The sequence below is a fragment of the Thamnophis sirtalis genome, unplaced genomic scaffold, assembly GCF_051295495.1.
Source record: "Thamnophis sirtalis isolate CommonGarterSnake01/CBP01778 unplaced genomic scaffold, rThaSir2_p1.2 scaffold_5, whole genome shotgun sequence".
Lineage (NCBI taxonomy): Eukaryota > Metazoa > Chordata > Lepidosauria > Squamata > Natricidae > Thamnophis > Thamnophis sirtalis.
In genome coordinates this window covers 67,455,174-67,474,528 of record NW_028261385.1, presented here as the reverse complement: position 1 = coordinate 67,474,528, position 19,355 = coordinate 67,455,174, and positions in this window count along the sequence as shown.

The following is a 19,355-nucleotide window of genomic DNA, read 5'->3' as shown; positions in this document are numbered from 1 at the left end:
TCATCTGAAAGTGTCAAATATGGATTTGATAAAGGTACTTTTGCTTTTTTGTCTTTTTAAATATGTTCCTATTACATTTGTATCTTGAGTGTGTCATTATGCTCCTAGCTGGTGATATGTGAACTAAGCATTTACTGGCCAGGTGCCCTTTCTGATGCCTATCTTCAGTTCACAGCAGAGGTTTCTCTTTGTGCCCTGAAAAAGAAACATCTGCTGCTACCTAGGATTGAACTTTCAACATTCCAAGTGGGAAGCAAGTGCCTTCACCAGTAGGCCACTACGCCACTCTTAAGAATGATTCTATAACACCCATAAAGCTGAGAAATATGGCTCCTGTAGGGCTACTTAGTTCATTTTTACTTATTTTATTAGAATTTTAAATACAATAATAGTATAAAGATTCAAAGCAAAGCTAAGGAAAAGAATAAAGAAAGAAAATTCAGAAATATGACTTTTGTCCTTCTTTCCAATGAAGAGTTACCATCTTACTCTTTTCCCTTCCTTTTTTCTTTTTTTCTTACTTTGTAATTCCCTTAACCATTTTAGACACCAAATCCATAAATCATCTATTCAATCTTTTTTTCTTGCAACAAAAGTCCATATAAGTTTTCCAGTATTTTCTTTAAAAAGGTCTTTACTATTTCTTCCTGACCAACTGGATTGGTTTCACCATTTCAGTAAGTTCCATCAATTCTATAATCCAGTCTTCCACTGTGAGTATTTAATACTCTTCCATCTTTGTGCATACACTAATCTTGCCGCAGTTACCATATATAGTATTAATTTCCCACATTTCTTTTCTTCTTCAATATCCACAAAGCCCAACAGAAACAATTCTGGTTTCATCATACTATGCCTGGCTTATTCTTAACTCTCTTGTAATAAGATAATTCAAGATATCAAATAGTTTTCAATAAGCTCCAGACCTTTTTCTCAATGTAACAAAACCATTTGAAAATACATGGGGCAAATGATGAATGTGTTAATCTCCAAGTCCACCAAACTTGAAAAAAAAAAAAGCAATTATTTCAAAAACACTTTCCTACTTAAAGTTCTCCTTCCTTTCTTTAAAAAAAAACACCTATATATATTTTAAAAAGCCCTTGCAATGTATTTTATCATCTGTCAGTTTTGCCCCATGATATGTCCTCTTAAATTGGATCTGTAAGCCCTTCATAAAGTTTAATAAATCTTCAGCATTTCACCCTAAGGAAATTATATTAAAAACCTTCAAATGTGAAGTTGGGCCCGCAGACACACAGCACTGGGAATTATATCACCATAATCAGCTTGTAATGAAAGCCTTCGCCGCTGTTCTCTTCCAATCATAATCTGCCTGTCTTTATGAAAAAAATGGGGGGGGAGGAGGAGGAGGAGGAGGAGGAGAGAGAGAAGGGACTGTCTTGGTTCATCTGCAAGCTTTAATTGGAAGATGTCTTCATTTCATTTTGGCCTATTGGGATAATAACTCAGCCCTGTGTTTAAACACAGACCCTTGCTGCTGATATTTTTTCATTTAGTAAAGCATGTCTCTTTAAATGATTTAGCAAATCATCAAGAATGCCAAGCCTGGGTGATTGGCAGCTGATTGCCAGCGCACCATTTACATGACATTTGTTCTTCGGCAAAGAAAGCTGCGGCAGGTAAACAAGCAGGCCCTGTACCGACTCCCTCTGAGTCCCTTCCTGTTTATTTTCTCATAATCAAATGACATTTCGGGAGAGGCAAATGCAGCTGCACATATATGGAGGGGAAAAATGTAATCAGGCTAAACATGATGACTTCATTCAGGTGATATTTTGATTAGGGAAAGGACAGTTTTATGTCATAGGATTCCTTCCCAAGAAGCTCAGTCAAATTTCATTTGGTAATCTCTAGCTTTATAATATAAAGGTTAGGTTCCAACATTAGGCGGCTGGTGGATGGCACTCCGAGGATTTGATTTCAATATGTAGGATCAAGCAACAGGGGCTCTGCTGGCTTCTTATTAATAAACAGGAACTTTGGAGGAAAAAAGGAAGAAGGAAGCCAAAAAAACTTGTCTTTTTACTTCTAGATGGGTTTCCCTAAGTAAGACATCAGATTGAAAAGGGCCTCAGAAGCATAAGAAATGTGGGAAATGTATCGATTATCCCTGTCACAATGGAATATTTTTGGACAAGAACACATAAATATTTTGCTTCTAAGATACATAGAATATGTAGTGTCCAAAATGGAAGTTTTAGACAAAATAACTACAGAATAGTTAAAACATTTTTTCAGCAAAATAGCATTTTTAAAGGAAAAAAACAGTATAGGAGTTTGGATGATGTGCTTTTGACCAGGAATATTTTTGATGTAAGAGATGGCAGAGTTTAGTTCAGATCTATTTGTCACTATATAGATAAAGTAATGTGTACTTTATAATGAAAACACATCCAAATATGCATAATAATCAAAGCAAAATAGTCCATTTAATTAAAAAGTTATTCTCACTTTTGGGGTCATGTCGATCAACCCTGGTTATGCTTATTATAATGTAATAGTATAGAAAGCTCGGCGCATTTATTGAGATAAGGCAGTGCTAAAAGATCAGGATGGTGCCCAATCCTAAAGAGATTCATGGGCAGATCTTCACACTCTTGAAACGAATGAACGAACAAATTGATTCTTGTAGAACCCCACTCCCCTTTCGTGTCTCTTTTATTTCCTATGGGAGGGGCCATTCACCATCCACCTGTGGCTTTACTCCCAAGTCAACCCTCATTTCTTAGCTGTTCTTTTCTTCTGGCAGCTCTGCGCATGCGCACACTGGGAACAGGCTCCAGATGTTTCTCTGCCTCACTGCTGTCTACCTCCAAAGGCAGCTGAGAACTGTCAGACAGCCTTGGCCCCATCTCTGCCTTTGATGCAGAGTCCTCGTCCGAGCCTTCCCCAGCCTCCAGGACTGGCCATGTTCCTCCCCAAACTTCTCCCTGTCCGACTCTGCTGCCAGCTCTGCTGGCTGCTGGCGGGCCACAATAGGCATGAGTGCGGTCAGCATCCGGCCTACAGCCCATGAGTTTGACACCCCTCGTCTAACTCTTGAATGTAGGATGGGAATCAGAAGTATTTTAGAAAATTCATGTAAAGAGGAACCTCTGGAATGAGGTTCCCTACCATATTTGAACAGGGTTTGTCTTATTGATATTTCAAATGGCCTTGAAGATTTGGACCAAAGATCAAGACCTTTGGTAAGGACAATTGATGTCCATTTTCTGTTTTCTCCATTTCTCCCATTGTGTTATCCAATGAGATTTTGCCTATTACATGAGCAAATAAATAGGAATATCATGATGTGGTGATCATGAAAAATGATTCAAACTGTGTAATTCTTGAAATTTTAATTCCCCCCCCCTTTGTGATAACGTTACATACTTCCTTTCATATTCTCTGGAGTAGTTTTGTTTTAAATGCGAGAATACAACTTAACAGGTCAATTATATCATTGTTAACTTTAATAGGAGAAAATAAAAATAACCTATTCATCAGAAATGTTGGGTTTTTTAAATGCTTCCGCTATAAGGAAGGTGAATCATCGCCTGATTCAATTCCTTGTGTGAAATCAAGACGTATTAGTCAAAGCTTAGGCAAATAGGAAAAAAATTGGCATTCTGGTAAAACCTATAAATTATGCTTCTGGAGCTGAAAACAACTTGAGATTTTGGGGCCTTCTAGTTAGTCAGTGAATATTAATTTAACAACCAGCTATAAAGCAGAAATCGATGTAAACATTAAAGATTTTGTTTTGTTTTATTTAATAGAACTGGTTTTCATTCTATAACTGAAAGAACCCTGAAGAGGTGTCAATGCATTTGGTTTTATTCTCATTTTGTGCATTTCTGCAGGTACATTGCTGTGTCTATTCTAAATTCTAAATAGAAATTAAAAATACCCCGTTTCCCTGAAAATAAGACCTTTCCAGATAATAAGCCTAATAGGGCTTTTGAGCGCATGTGCTAAAATAATCCCTCCTCCCAAAATAATCCCCCCCCAAAAATATTTAACTGCATGCACAGCTGGGGGGGGGGTCATGCCCCACACACCCCACATGCACCTGCCATTCACGTGGAACAGCCTCGCAGAGGCCACTCTCACAAATCCTAGCTACTGCGCTCCTTCTCTTAGTGGTGGCCGCAAAAAGAGCAGCAGGCATAGCAATTCTAGGGCTCACAAGAGTGTGCCAGAAACAGAGACAGAACCTCTGGCCCTGCCTGGATCAGCTGATCCATGGGCTGCAGGCTGAAGTTAAGGGGCTTCCTGTACCTCAAAAATAATAAGACCTCCCTGAAAATCAGGCCAAGCGCTTATTTCGGGAGTTAAAAGAAAATAAGACCCTGTCTTATTTTCGGGGAAACACGCTCCCTGTCAGTCATGTCTAATTCAAGGGCATAGTGTTCATCTCTGCTTTTTGACTGAGGGAGCCAATGTTATCTGAACATTTCTGTCGCCATGTGGCTATCATGGCTATATGCCAAAGGTGCACAGAATGCTGAAGTGGTACCTCTTAATCTACTTGCATTTGCAGGCTTTCAAACTGCTAGGTGGGCAGGTGCTGGGGCAGGTAACAGTAGCTCACCCCATTTTGAAGAGCTCAATCTCGAACCTGGAGTGTCAGTTCTCCACTGATAAGCTGAGCATCTTTAACTGCTGAGCCATCACACAGTTGAATTTAGTCTAATCTAAATAGAATATCCCTAACACTTTCACTTCCTTAAGCATTCCCATAATTCTAACTGATAAACTAAAATTCTTTCAGTTCAGTGACATCAGAAACAAAAATGTGAAAGCAGCCAATAATATTACCAAGTTTCCAACATGAATAACACTTTATGCTTGAAAAAAGAGAGCACAGTTTTTAGCAAGTGATGGGATGGCTTGGTTTAATGGACACAAAATATGTGGGCTTGCAGTGGGCTTCTATATGTGAGGAGTTTGTGATAAAGAATTTATGCAATACTTAGGTAGGGGGTCATTTAATTAATACATGGAATGGATTAGTTCATTTTAATCAGTAAATAATTATATCAGTATTAATGTAGTTTTAAATCTTGATCTTGACCTTCTCTAGGACACAGTTCTTGTTGGATATACACATACATACAAATATCTAAAGATACAAACTCTAGGATTGATTTCAGTTTAAGTTAGCAACCAAGACTGACTAGATTGGTAAATCTACTTAAAGTCAGGAACATTTTTCTTTCAGGTAAATGATAATGTGCTGGTAATGCTGATGTATAATTTTGACGATCTCATTAGGAACATCAAGTGTATTATTTAAAATAGTCACTGTGCTCAAAGTAGAGAAAATAAATAAATAAATAAATAAATAAATAAATTGCAATTTAATAATTTCACATGAATTTAGATGCATTTTCAGTTGGATTCCTTTTTAATTTACATGTCAGTCTTTTAGTGGAACAATATTAACTAATGAGCATGCAATAAAATAGAAAGGCAAAGCAATAACCAATTTCCCTCACCTTAGTTTTGACTATCTTCTTTCTTTCTTTCATATTTTTATACTTTGGTTCAGTTCCTAATTAGCTCCAGGGCAAGAAGATGGAGAGAAATGTTGTTTAAGTTTACTATACCAATTTTATTCATGTGTGCCATTGCAAGGTTGTATATTTGATCGCTTTATTTTTTCCCTATAATAAAGGTAGCCAATTTTAGTTTCATCTGAGGAAGAAATGCTAGGTTCAACTAAACCAGAGTTGTCAAACTAAAGGGCTGTGGGCCAGATGCAGCCCACAATGTGGTCGGGCACAGCCCGTGGGGCCGTCCTGGTCTACCCAATGTCAAGAGGAAAGATTGGGCCAGCATAGCTTCTTGCCTGAGAAACCTCTCAGTTAATTAACAATTTGCAATCCTTAGGCTGACCTACTGCTCTTCAAATAAAATCATCCATCCATTGGCATGGGTAGATAGTGTGAGGGTTTCTGTTAGCCCCATGTAGGATTCTCATTATTACATAAGCTAGAGCTTTGGCTTCGGTGCCTACACTGGTGCAAAAATCCACTGTTTCTTTAATCTCTAGGATACCATCATCACTTTTCTTAAATCCTTTGTGAAGTATCACATTGACTCCAAAATTATTTCTGCCCTGTTTTCTTATAACTCTCCATCAATCCCACTTCCAATTCCTCTCTCTGAAACAGCACTTTTCTACAAGCTGGTCTATTCTTCTATTATTTTTTTTCTGGGAAAGAATTAATTCATCTTTTCTGCTTAGTTGGATGCTTCTTTTCCTTCTCACCTTTTCAATTACTGAAAAGTATTTTTTGAGTCAAGATCATTTCACCTACTGAACATCTTCCTACCCCATGCCTGATTCAGGGGTTCATCCCCCTTACTCTAACTTGATTAAGTGCACTACATTACAATTCCTACATTGTATGAAACCTAGGGCATTATAAATGTCAAATAATAGTGGCTGCAGCAAAACTAGACATGTATCAGTCAAATTGTTCAAGTAGCAAATCAAATTTCTTACTTAACCAGCTATTTTTGCAGTAAACTGAGAATTTTTTAATAGCCGGTCCACAATTAAAACGAAATCTAATATATAGGTATGACAAATCCCTTTTTGTTCTCAAACTGTCTGATAAGATGCCTTTCTTGGCTCCTGGAATTGAAATTTATCTTGAATTTCATTAATCAGGTATTACTCTTTAATAATTAGGAACACATTTTGAATTCTAATTACAGAAAAAAGTTCCTTTTATTACAAATTATCTGGTTTGCTAATGCTGATTTAAATGTAATCTTTTCCCCAGTTTGGAACAGTTTTGTTATGAATCATTAATTCATTTTAATTTTATTGAAAGTTTATTTTGACTTGATCATGTTGGTCAATTTGTAATGATCTTTCTTACTCTGATTCCACCATATAATATTCATACCTAAATTAATTTTTTTGGTAAAATTCTACTTCAGCTACTTAGATTATAGCTATGTGTTCCTGCCCGTATATACACAATATCACATTGTGTGTATGTGTGTGTGTGTGTGTGTGTGTGTTACTCCAATACTGTTGTTTAGATTCAAATATAATTTAGGAATTAAATACTGTTGTCTGGTAAAATGAGCAGATGCAAGCTCACATGGTCACCTTTCTCTTACCTTTAGAACTAAAATGAACCCTGATAAATAAATAAAATAAATGGGCTCAGAGCCTCAAAAAAAAAAAAAAAAAATCAAGTGCCCTGAAATGATTAGAAACAAGTACTGTAGCTTCCCACCTGGTAAACAGTGTGGATATTTGTCTAAGGCTAGCGGGTGGCAGACAATGAGATATCTCATTGGTGTTTTGATAGGCTCTGAGCAATTTAATTCTGGTCAGTTGGAAGTAAAAAAAGAAGGAAAATTGATTTTCCCCTTTCTGGTTGTTTGTAGAAGTTACTGTTGAATTCTGTCTGGTGGGATGTTATTTTGTGACACAGTTTATTTTTGGCATTGACGAGGGAGAGAAAAAATACTCCTGGGTTTAAACTTCATTTTTAATGTAGCTTACAGTACACTTTATAGACTGATAGAGGAAAATATCTGTAGCTCGTGGTTGAAATGAGGGATCCTTGGTGCTCTCTGAGCTTGGTTGTTTTCTTGCAGACATTTCATTATCCAAGCTAAGTAGCATCATGAGTGCTAACAAACTCCACTCCAGACTAGCAATGATGATGTTATCTAGTTTGGGTAATGAAAGGTATGCAAGAAAACAACCAAGGACCCCTCTTTCCAATGATGCAATTCAGCTGGTTCTTTCCGGTTTGGGTGAACCGGTAGCGGTGGTGGCAGGAGGCTCTGCCCACCCGCCCGGACGTCATCATGTCCCATTTTTTATGCTTTGCACATATGCGTAAGGTCTTGCACATGCGCGGAGATGGCACGTGCAAGCAAAGTGAGTGTGCCCGCACCCAAGCTCACATTTGCCAACCGGTAGCGAAGGTAAATTAATTTTACCCCTGCTTCTCTCTAGATTGTAGCTTATAGAAATGGACCTGTGGCCCATTGAGATTATATACACACATTCTTATTTTCTACATTTGTATCCTAAAACATGGTTCAAGGAAAGAGAAATGCAAACAGTTGGTGAGCAACTTTCCATCCTTGGACCTATCACCTGTGCTACTTCTGATTTCCTGACTAACCTTTGGACTGGCGTCAAATTGCTACTGGCTCTGATTTCTGGATCATGGATTTGTCAGCATGGAACCTCAATTTCTGAAATAAATTTGCTTGTTATTCCTCAACCCCATATATTCACACTGAAGCAAGATTGATAGCTTTCATAAAATTCCCTAATCCAAGTTTGTTCTTCTGTCCTTGTATTTGGAGGCTGTTGTCCTCCAGAAGGTTCATGGGAAACCAATGTTGAATTGCCTCCTCTATGATTATTTCTCCTTCCAATCTGGGAAGTCCCAAAAGGCCTGTGACTGACAATTTTCCTCCTTCTAGATCTGTCAACCACAGGTCTTCTGGGACTCCTCTCAGGGACTGAAAGATTTTTCAGTTTTATTCTTTAATTAAATTTTAATTAATTTTATGTTTTTTATTTCTTTACAAAAGTATAATCTTTTTTTATTCTTGTTTCATTAGTATTGTTCTATGTTTGTGGAATTTTAATACAAGAAAAAGGCTTTGGTTGAGTTTTTCCACGCAAATCCTGTGGAAGTCAATTTCTACAAGTAAAGAAGACATCTTCATGAGGTTCATGACTTTAAAGGTTCGTGGCTTTACTAACTGAAAGGCAAGTCCGCTTTTTAAAAATGGCCTGGTTTCATTTGACGCTGCTTTTCTTTTAATATGGTGTTGCATTATCAGTTTAAAGGAAATGCAATGCACTGGTAAGGTAGAGGGTAGTGGTTTAAAATTAGATATTTGTTGATGAAGCTCCAGGAAGCTTTCTCCTTGAAAACAATAATCTGTATTTGATGGTAAGAAATCATCTCCAAATTCCATTATGTTTGTGGGCTTGACATGCAGAGCTTATTAAATGTAGGGCAAAGCCACTTTGTACTTCATAATGTTCGCATTACAAATTCTCTCTCCATAATTATGCAGCTAGTGCAAGTAGCATTCCCGCTTCCACCTTCCCAAAGTTATGAAATATATTTCTGGCACCTCAGGTATTGATGTATGCATACTTGATATTGTCTCGGTGCAGTAAGGGAGACTTAACTGATGTCTGCAAGATTTGATTTATTACTAGTAAATATGATTGCCTTCATAATCTGATTTTATTATGTTCAGGGTTCTCACAGGTAAACTTTTAGGAAGAAGGCCAATTTTATTAAACCAGCCTTATGTCAGCAAAGCAAATACTTTACAGGCAAAAATAAGGAAAATAGAAGTGCGGGAATAAAAAAGGGTAGGAGAGCATAAATCTTATTTAGAAGTTGGATGAAAATTATATTGGGTCTACCACAATTTAAAATGTCATATTTTGGTTTTTTTTATAGAAACAAGGAAACAAAGACTATGTATTGTATTGTATTGTATTGTATTGTATTGTATTGTATTGTATTGTATTGTATTGTATTGTATCATTTTGTATCATATTGTATTATATTATACATTACCCTATCCTATTCTATCCTGCCAATATAGCTGCTTCTGCAATAGTTTAACCTATACATGGTGAAAATGGCGTTCATATTCCTCATTAGCCTGTGGACCCAGAAGTTATTTTAGTAATGTAATGCTTCACTCTCTTGCCTCTCTTGTTTGACATCTATGTGAAGCTGCTGAAGGGGGTCATCCTTTGACACAGAGTCAGGTAACATGAATATCCTGTTACCCAGTTATATATCTTGACCTTGAATGAAGCAAGCACAAGCATCAAGATCTCTGAAGATGTCTGAGTGTCTGGAGGCTTTTGCGATGTGGATATGGCACCTAGCTTAAAGTCCAAGGTTGAGTGCTTCGATTTTCTGGCTACCATGGATTTTGTATCTATGGTTCTGAATGCAGCAGCACTCCTCTGAATACATCTAGTTTGTATTTTGGAGGTCACAGTTCCTGCTCAAAAAGCAGGGGGTAGCTTTGGCTGAGGAAGGGGCTTTCATGGCATAGAGCTTGGGTATCTTAGGGACTACCTTTTTCCTATTGCTTTGCCCATCTGAGTTGGTGTGCTCCAGGTCCCATCATTAAAGCACTGTTATTGTCTTCTCTGCCATGGTATCTACTGTATTCTTCAAATAGCTGCTTTTAAATTGTACACTGTCAAACATCATAGATTTGATAAATATAAATAAAAATGCAATCTTCAGATTAAAAACTGTGAATCTTCATCATTCTTACAACAGAGGGAACCTCTTCCCACTACTCAAAAAATGTTTTTTGATGTACTTGCTAACTTACTATGTCTTACCTGAGGCAATTGGTCCAGATTGTCATAAGAGACTGAATGTAACATAAATGGCTGAATACATTTTGCAAGTGGCAGGTTATTTTCTGTTGTAAAAAAACCCTACCATATTAAGATTCTTTTCTTACAATGAATAGACATGTATTCTGTTCCAAGATTTCTTAACCTTCAGGACTTTAAGGCATTTGGATCTCAACTTTGCTTCAGAACTTTTTAGCTCAAATCAAGTGTATATAAATGCATGGACTTCAAGTGGGAAATTTTGGGAATTGAAGTCCACACATCTTAAAGTTGCTGAGATTGAGAAAAAAAATGGCTATGTTCTACAACAATTCTATAAAGGTAAAAGTTTCCCCTGTCCAGTTGTGTCTGACTCTAGGAATAGTGCTCATCTCTATTCCTTAGCCAGGGGGAGCCAGCATTGTATAAAGACATTTTTGTGGTCAAGTGGCCAGCAGGGTTATATGCCAAGGCACTGTGTATAATTGTATAATTGTTACTTAACCCACTGTTAGGTTATTGGTCTTTTGTTTGGTCTCCATTCCTTCTCTACAACTCCCTCCAAATGAATTCAGAATCTACATTGGAGGGAAATTTAATTTCCCATTTTGGTGATAGACTATTGTGATATCTAAACTACCCCATTAGATACATTTTGTGCTCTTCAGTCAACTACACAAATTTTACATCAGCTTTGCTGTATATTTTTCCTAGCATTTTAATTAAAATTTCTGCAACATCACAGAGATAGATCTTTATATCTGATCAGAAATATCATTACAGCAACCCTGATTCCTCTTAATGTAACTACATTCCACTGTATTTAAAATTAGAGTCATTGCTTCCCCTTGGAAAATCAATTGAACTGGGTTCTTTTTAAACTCATAACTGGAACACATTCTATAGATCAAACAAAGAAAACTGGGCAGAGGTCAAAGGAGCACTCAGCAAAAACCTGAAAGCAATCACATGTGACAAGATCAAATAGTATGTTGTTTACAATATTTCCGATGGCAAAAGGACTATATTAAATGGTGGCCTCACCTAGTGATGTATTTATTATCCAGTACTTTTTGAGGGATAGAGCTGGAAGGACCTTTGAATTCTTAATTTCAAATATAGGAAACAAATTGACTCTTACTTGTGTCTGCATGTGGGATGGAAAGAAGTACTGTAGCCTATTTAGAATAGAATAACAGAGTTGGAAAGGACCCTGGAGATCTTCTAGTCCAACCCCCTGCCTAGGCAGGAAACCCTACACCACTTCAGACAAATGGTTATCCAACATCTTCTTTAAAACTTCCAGTGTTGTAGCATTTACAACTTCTGGAGGGAAGTTGTTCCACTGATCAATTGTTCTAACTGTCAGGAAATTTCTCCTCAGTTCTAAGTTGCTTCTCTCCTTGATTAGTTTCCACCCATTGCTTCGTGTCCTACCCTGAGGTGCTTTGGAGAATAGTTTGATTCCCTCTTCTTTGTGGCAACCCCTTAGATATTGGAATACTGCTATCATGCCTCCCCTAGTCCTTCTTTTCATTAAACTAGATATACCCAGTTCCTGCAACTGTTCCTCATATGTTTTAGCCTCTAGTTCCCTAATCATTTATTTAGGCTGTAGAATGCTACTTCATAAAAAATGAGGGTAACCACTGTTACTTGATCATTTGGTACTAGAAAGTGTCTGGAAATGATCACATTATAGCATACACACAAATCCATTCATTGCATGCATGATTTACGCCTATTTCACTTAGTGACCATTTGGGGTACTGATGGTGCTGAAAAAGTGAATTATGGACAATTGTTACAATTAAAACCATCACAATGTCCCTATGGTCACGTGATCAGAACTACCTATATTACATTTGATTATTACATGAATGTGTATTTTCCAAAGTATAAAAGGATAAGATAAGTAGATTCTGGTTCTGAAGGTGATTTTAAGACATAATACTGTGCAATAAATATGGATGTTAGATTTAAATATAATCAATTGTAGTTAACTCTGCTTCAATCTATGTACTTCAGTTTGTTTCAATTCTATGGGTGAATTTTTCTACATTGTACATTCTACAGGTACTGACCATTCCTTAATAAATCTGAATTTAGTGTGTGTTGAAGAAAAGAATAGTAACATCCAATTTTATCTTCTGTTTGTGAATCTCATCTATTGAGTTATGCTCCTTGAGGTTTCAAATACATAATACATTCAACAAGTAAATCATCAAATAATTTCTCCTCTAAAGGCACACAATTCTTTATTGGAGCCTGCAACTAATGATGAAAAATCCACAATGTATAGTCCTAGCAAATGATGCTTCACTTTATGACTATGTTCCTGATAGATAAACTTACCAGGAAGCCAATTTCCATGATAAAATCTGGAGTTTGAATCAATTGATTGCCTCATGTTGCGGTTCTACATTCAAAACACATACCTGGGTCACATCAGATTTAACTGAGTGTCATATTTGTGGGGTTGCTCCTAGTTTGCAGAAATGTTTTTAATATTAAGGAGAAAAAAATTACAGTAAAGATATCCTGTTGAAAGTGAGCAACATTCCAATATTTCTTCATATCGAAGGAATGGCTGAATGTTGTCTAAGTAATTCCCAGAAACAGGTCAAGAGAAAAAAAGGACAGACCCCATTATAAATGTGCATACATGTTGACTGCTGTGAAATACATATTTAGAACCTGCCAGTGGGAAATAAACACTAGCTCTAAATCTTTTTGTTTCTTCAACTGTATTAATTATTTCAGCTAGCTCTAACAAAAATTTTGGTTACTCTGCAGACATAACCCTCTGGCAGGGTGTATATATAATGTGTTATGATGGGCAGCATAATAGATTTTTATTTTCATTCAGTAAGGCTGCCTGCACACAATCCATTAATGGCATAGCTGTGCTTTGCCACTTGTGAGTTATGTAGTCGTTCTTTACTCATGAAAATAAAATATGCCACCCTTTCTTACATCACAAGTTTATATTTATGAAAGGGCACAGTGCAGAATATATTAATGCACATGGAATATTTATTTGCTTGTCTGTCGGGCTTATATGTGCATATGCATGCACACACACACACATACACACACAAACACACACACACACACACATATATATGTAAAAACTGTTTGTTTCTGTGTGGGTGACTACTCATGTATATATCTTAAAACTTGTTTAAATAAAATAGAGATGTTGCTTGGTAGAGGAATAGCAGATTGTGAAGAAACTAGTCATTTTAATTGGCTATGTCAAGAGATTGCTTTTTGTCAACAGAAATTCAGAAGTACACAAATAAAGAAAAATGACTTTCCTTTGAAACATCATTCATGAATTTAATTTTATACAAAGCAAATGAAATGCACAGAAGGTTTCAATTTTCAGTTCTGTGAACCTTTCCATATTCCAGAGTTGCAAGAAGAAGAAAATCAAGTGGGGGAATATTACATGTGGCCAACCTTGAATCAGTTCCAAGGTATGTGGAAAAAATACCCTATTCTGCTTCCCATTTAGAGAAAGATGGTCTGTTGCTAATATTACTAGGGTTAGGGATTTCCGGATGAAACCAACTGAACTTGAATTTAACTATTTACCTTGTGCCAAGATTGTTTATTTGAAACTCTTACAAATTTTTCTAAAGCATTCAAATAGCTGCATTTTTTGAGGGCCAATTGTTCCTTAGGGCCAGAGAACCACATGTTCTCTGGCAAGAATGCCACCAATTTCATAGAATGGCCCAAGATATTCTGGAGAAGATCAGCAAATGGAATCTACTCTCTTCACCTTGGTCCAAGTGCAGAAAGATCTGGTTATTTTGGCATATATTTAGCAGAAATACCAGAAGTTCTTTCTTTCGTTTCTGGAAAGATAAATCAATTAGTTAACAGAACATTTTGACATTGGAGCTCTGTATTGTGACCAGAACTGAAGGGAAGAAGTGAGGGAAGGGAAATGTTTGGATATTTTGAAAGCATTTCTCTGTACTGCAAGTGATGGGAGGACATAGTTGAACTCAACCCAATGCCTGGATATCTTCTGAGGTTGGAGATAGAGAAATGGATTGGAAGCCGAACATCCTTTGAATCCAAAGGACCTCTCACTCCAGGCCTGGCATGGTCCCTTCCAGGGCTGTCCAAGTTCTGCATTGCCCATTGTCATGCACTATGTTAAATATTTGGAACAGTTAGATGATTCTGGTTACCTGAAGCAATAACCTCATTATATGTAATGCTAAGACTAATTTCAATCCAGATAAGTTTCTCTCTCTCCTTCTAATATATGTCTAAAAAAAAATTGTTCTGAAACTGAAACGTAAATATGCCTCTTGGAAAAGGAGGGAAATACATGCTTGTGGCAAATAAATGCATGAATGCCTTCATCCTAATCAGTGACGTGCGGTGAGGGTTACCGTTGGTGAGGCAAGACCGCAGCAGCAGCGAGAAGCAACGTCACCACCGCTGTGTCCGACAGGCATCTCGCGTTTATGGCGGACATAAACGTGAGATGCCTGTCAGACACAGCGGCGGGGGTGTTGCTTCTCGTCGCCGTCACACTCCACCGCCTTGCCCCCCCGCCTCCTCCAATGAACAATCCTGCTGCCCGGCTTGCAGCCAGCCCACCCACCCCCCGCCCGACCTGCTCCCTGCCTGGCCAGCCGGCCGGCACAAAGACTCACCGCTCTTCTCCTCCTCCTCCTCATCCTCCCCGCTTGGTGCTGGGCTGGCTGCAGGCCGGGGCAGCAGGATTGTTCGTTGGAGGAGGCGGGGGGCAAGGCGGTGGAGCGCGACGGCAGCGAGAAGCATCTCAGATGGAGCCAGGACACCCGGAAGGCAAGCCGGCACTTAAAGGCATGCCGACACTTTAGAGCTCGGCCGCCATTCAGCGAAACATGTTTCGCTGAATGGCAGCCGAGCTCTAAAGTGTCGGCATGCCTTTAAGTGCCGGCTTGCCTTCCGCGCCAGCCGGCCCAGAAGGCAAACCAGCACTTTAAAGGCATGGGCTCAGCCGCCATTCAGTGAAACATGTTTCGCTGAATGGAGGCTGAGCCCTGCCTGCCGGTACTCTAAAGTTAGTTAAGGCAGGCAATGGAAACCGCGAACCGAAAGGAAGTCTTGCTGGGAAGACACGGCAGCAGGGCTTTAAAGGGCTCCCCACTCCCCACCCAGCCCATTCCTCTCCCTGCCACCACTGTGTCCAACAGGCCAGGCGTCTCACATTTATGGCAGACATAAACGCGAGATGCCTGGCCTGTTGGGACACAGCGGCGAGAACGTCCCTGCTGCCTCCGTGCTCCGCCGCCTCGCCCCCCAGCCTCCTCCGACCCCACCAGACTGCTGTGAAGAAAGAAACACGAGCCAAGGTGGCGCAGTGGTTAAATGCAGCACTGCAGGCTACTGCTAGATCAGCAGGTCAGCGGTTCAAATCTCACCGGCTCAGGGTTGACTCAGCCTTCCATCCTTCCGAGGTGGGTAAAATGAGGACCCAGATTGTTGGGGGCAATATGCTGACTCTCTGTAAACCGCTTAGAGAGGCCTGAAAGGCCTATGAAGCGGTATATAAGTCTACTGCTATTGCTATTGCTAACACACACACACACACTCCACAATAAAAAATTACATGTTTAATTACAATAAATTTGAATCCCCCCTCCCTCCGTCCGATCCACATGCCTTTTCCTGTTATGAAAACTCTCTCAACTCTCCTCTTGTCCGCCCAACGTAAGCGTGCTCAATATAAGCGTGCTCATAAGGCATGATTCGCTGCTCCCCGATCAGGAAGCGGGAGAATCAGTGCCTCCTTTGCATATGAAAGTTTTTGCTTTTTAACCCTTTCTTAACTTTTAAAAGGCGAAAAATTCCTTTTGCAAAGGAGGCCCCGAGTTCTCTGGCCTCCTCCTAGTTAATACTGAGAGCAGACACCAAGCCACTGTGACTTGAAATCTGGTAGCAACTACCCTGGCTTTAATTATTTTTAAAAAATTATTTAAAATTCTTTCCTTTCCCTGAGGAGACTGGTGAGGCCCCGCCTCCCTTGCCTCTAGTGACTGCATGTCCCTGATCCTAACTAATTTGCCCTGTTTCCTGACAGAAAAGATAAATTCCTTAGTGCCATGATTTTTGCTTGAACTATGGTTTGGACATGGTGAAATCATGGCAGTCCGATTACCCCTTCTCTTCTCTGGGTCCAGTTTTGGCAAAATAATGTGATGGGAGGACGTACTACTTTTTACACACCCTAGAAAATATCCCAAACTGAGTGCATATGAAGAAGTGATGTGTGACCTTCCTGCACTCACCATGATTTGTTTTTATTCAGTCAGACTAAATTGTATTGGACTCTTTTCATGGATCATAGCACACTAGGCTCCCCTGTCCTTCCCTGTCTCCCAGAGTGTGCTCAAATTTGTGTTCATTGTGTTGATGATACTATCTAACCACTTTCCCCTCTACTGTCCCCTTCTGCTTTTCCCTTCAATTTTTCTCAGTATCAGGTTCCTTTCCAATGAGTCCTTTCTTCTCATTATGGGGCCAAATAATTTGAGCTTCAGCTTCAGTATCTGTCCTTCCAAAGATCAAGCAGGGTTAATTTGCTTTAGAATTGACTGATTTGATCTCTGCTTACCATGATAGATGTGCAGTGAAAAAGCTGCAAGTGAAAAGTTAGCATTATCTCATGTTTATTGTTTCTCTACCAACAATTGTGTCCTACTATTAGATGAACCCTACATTGGCTTGCACACAGAATGCCTGAATCCTCATTTGCTGTTTATCTGAACTCTAGCCAAGTTCTAAGAAAGATCAGAACTCCTTGCATGCTTACTATGGGGCCTTTTATGAGAAGATCAACGATGAGAGGTAAACATCTTTGAGGGTAGAACAATAAAAAAGCTTCAGTTAGCATTTCATGCAATGCAGAGCCAGGAGAGTGCGTACTTGTTCTGCTGACTGGAAGAAGACTCACTCTTCATTTGATAGAGAGTATGTCAAAGTGTAACAAACTTGACTTGGTCAAGTTTGAAAATGTGAGAAAAAAGCCTACCTTAAAATCCGCTTCAGGGCTCAAGAGATCCTCAGCAAATGCTAAACAGTTACTTAGCAAACAAAGTAGTATGGGCAGGAAGTTCGAAACAAAACAAATGGCTGACTATTTTCTTGTGAACAGAAGTGCTACGTTGATACTTAAGGATCAGCTTCATCTAAGACAGGGATGGGCTACTATGGCCCCTTTATGACCTATGGAGTTCAACTCCCAGCATGGAATTCTGGGAGTTGAAGTCCATAAGTCATAAAGGGGCCATAGCTGCCATCCCTGGTCTAAGAGCTCCTTGGCAGCATGAATGAATGGCAGGAAAAGCATGTGGAAAACTGAGGCAAAATAGGTTAGGAGATGAATAGGGAAGAATACTACTCTCACTGCTAAGTGGAGGACAGGTTCTGTCTTTGGGACAGACAGCTAGACAATTTTTCCTTTAGGATTGAAGACATTGTTCACTTTTTTTTCTGTCCCAAATTTAGTGTAGAGTTTTAATAGACCCTCTGCACTGAACTAAGTAGTAAAGGTTTTAGGCAGGTGGGGACAGAAATAAAAGATGGAGGGAGCAACTTGGAGAGCTTCAAAATACATGGATGAAGGGCGTAAAGGTGTGAAAGGTGGAAAAAAGAAGGGAAATTCATGATGAGATTTCAAGAGAGGCATTGCATGATCTACATCAGGCTTGTCCAACCTTTTGGCTCATCTAGGCCATGTTGAGTGAAGAGGAATTGTCTTGGACCTCATATAAAATATATAATATAAGCCAGTTTGGTCTAGTGGTTAAAGCACCAGGATAGAAAACAAGAGATTATGATTTCAGCTTCTGTCTTAGCCACGAAAGTCAGCTGGGTGACTTTGAGCAGTCACTGTCTCTCAGCCCAACCTACCTAACAATGTGGTTGTTGTGGGGAAAAAAGTAGGAGGAAGGAGGTGTATTGGACATGTTCTCTGTCTTGGGTTATTTGGAAAAATAATAAAAGATGGGATACAAATAAATCAATCAATTTGTGTGTATGTGTGTGAGTGAGAGGGAGGGAGGGAGGGAGAGGGAGAGAGAGAAGGAGAGAGAGAGAGAGAGAAAGAAGGGGTTGTGGTATTCAGCCCGTTTTCTCCAGTTCAGCCAAACTGGTAGCGGTGGCTGCGGGAGGCTCCACCCACCTGCCCTGATGTAATGCGCGCTCACTCAAATTTGAGAACTGGTAGGGAAGGTAAGTGAATCCCACTGCTGGTGTGTGTGTGTGTGTGCGCGTGCATGCACATGCATGTGTGCTATCATCTTGTTGGAACACATTACTAACTGTCCAGGCTGTGGGCTGCAGGTTGGACACACCTGGTCTATAGCAATATTGCTATAGCAATATTGCTATAACATAGCAATAGCAATAGCAGTTAGACTTATATACCGCTACATAGGGCTTTCAGCCCTCTCTAAGCGGTTTACAGAGTCAGCATATTACCCCCACAGTCTGGGTCCTCATTTCACCCACCTCGGAAGGATGGAAGGCTGAGTCAACCTTGAGTTGGTGAGATTTGAACCGCCGAACTGCAGCTAGCAGTCAGCTGAAGGGGCCTGCAGTACTGCACTCTAACCACTGCGCCACCTCGGCTCTTATAACAAAGGAGAGATATTACTTTACTATCAATAGCTTGTTCCTACACACACACACACACACACACACACACACACACACACACACACACAAACCTTTCACTCCTGACTCTAATCACCAATTCCTCCTTATTTGGATATTGTACATTGAGGGCTTCCCCGTCCAGTTATTAAACCACTGACCGGGAATGGCTCTAGTACCAGATGGATTCCTTTCGACACCAATGCTATTATATTAATGGCTTTCACTTAAAGAGGACTAGCCTTACTAGCCAAATTGCTGCTGTTTAAATCAATTGACTTGAGGGGGGACACCA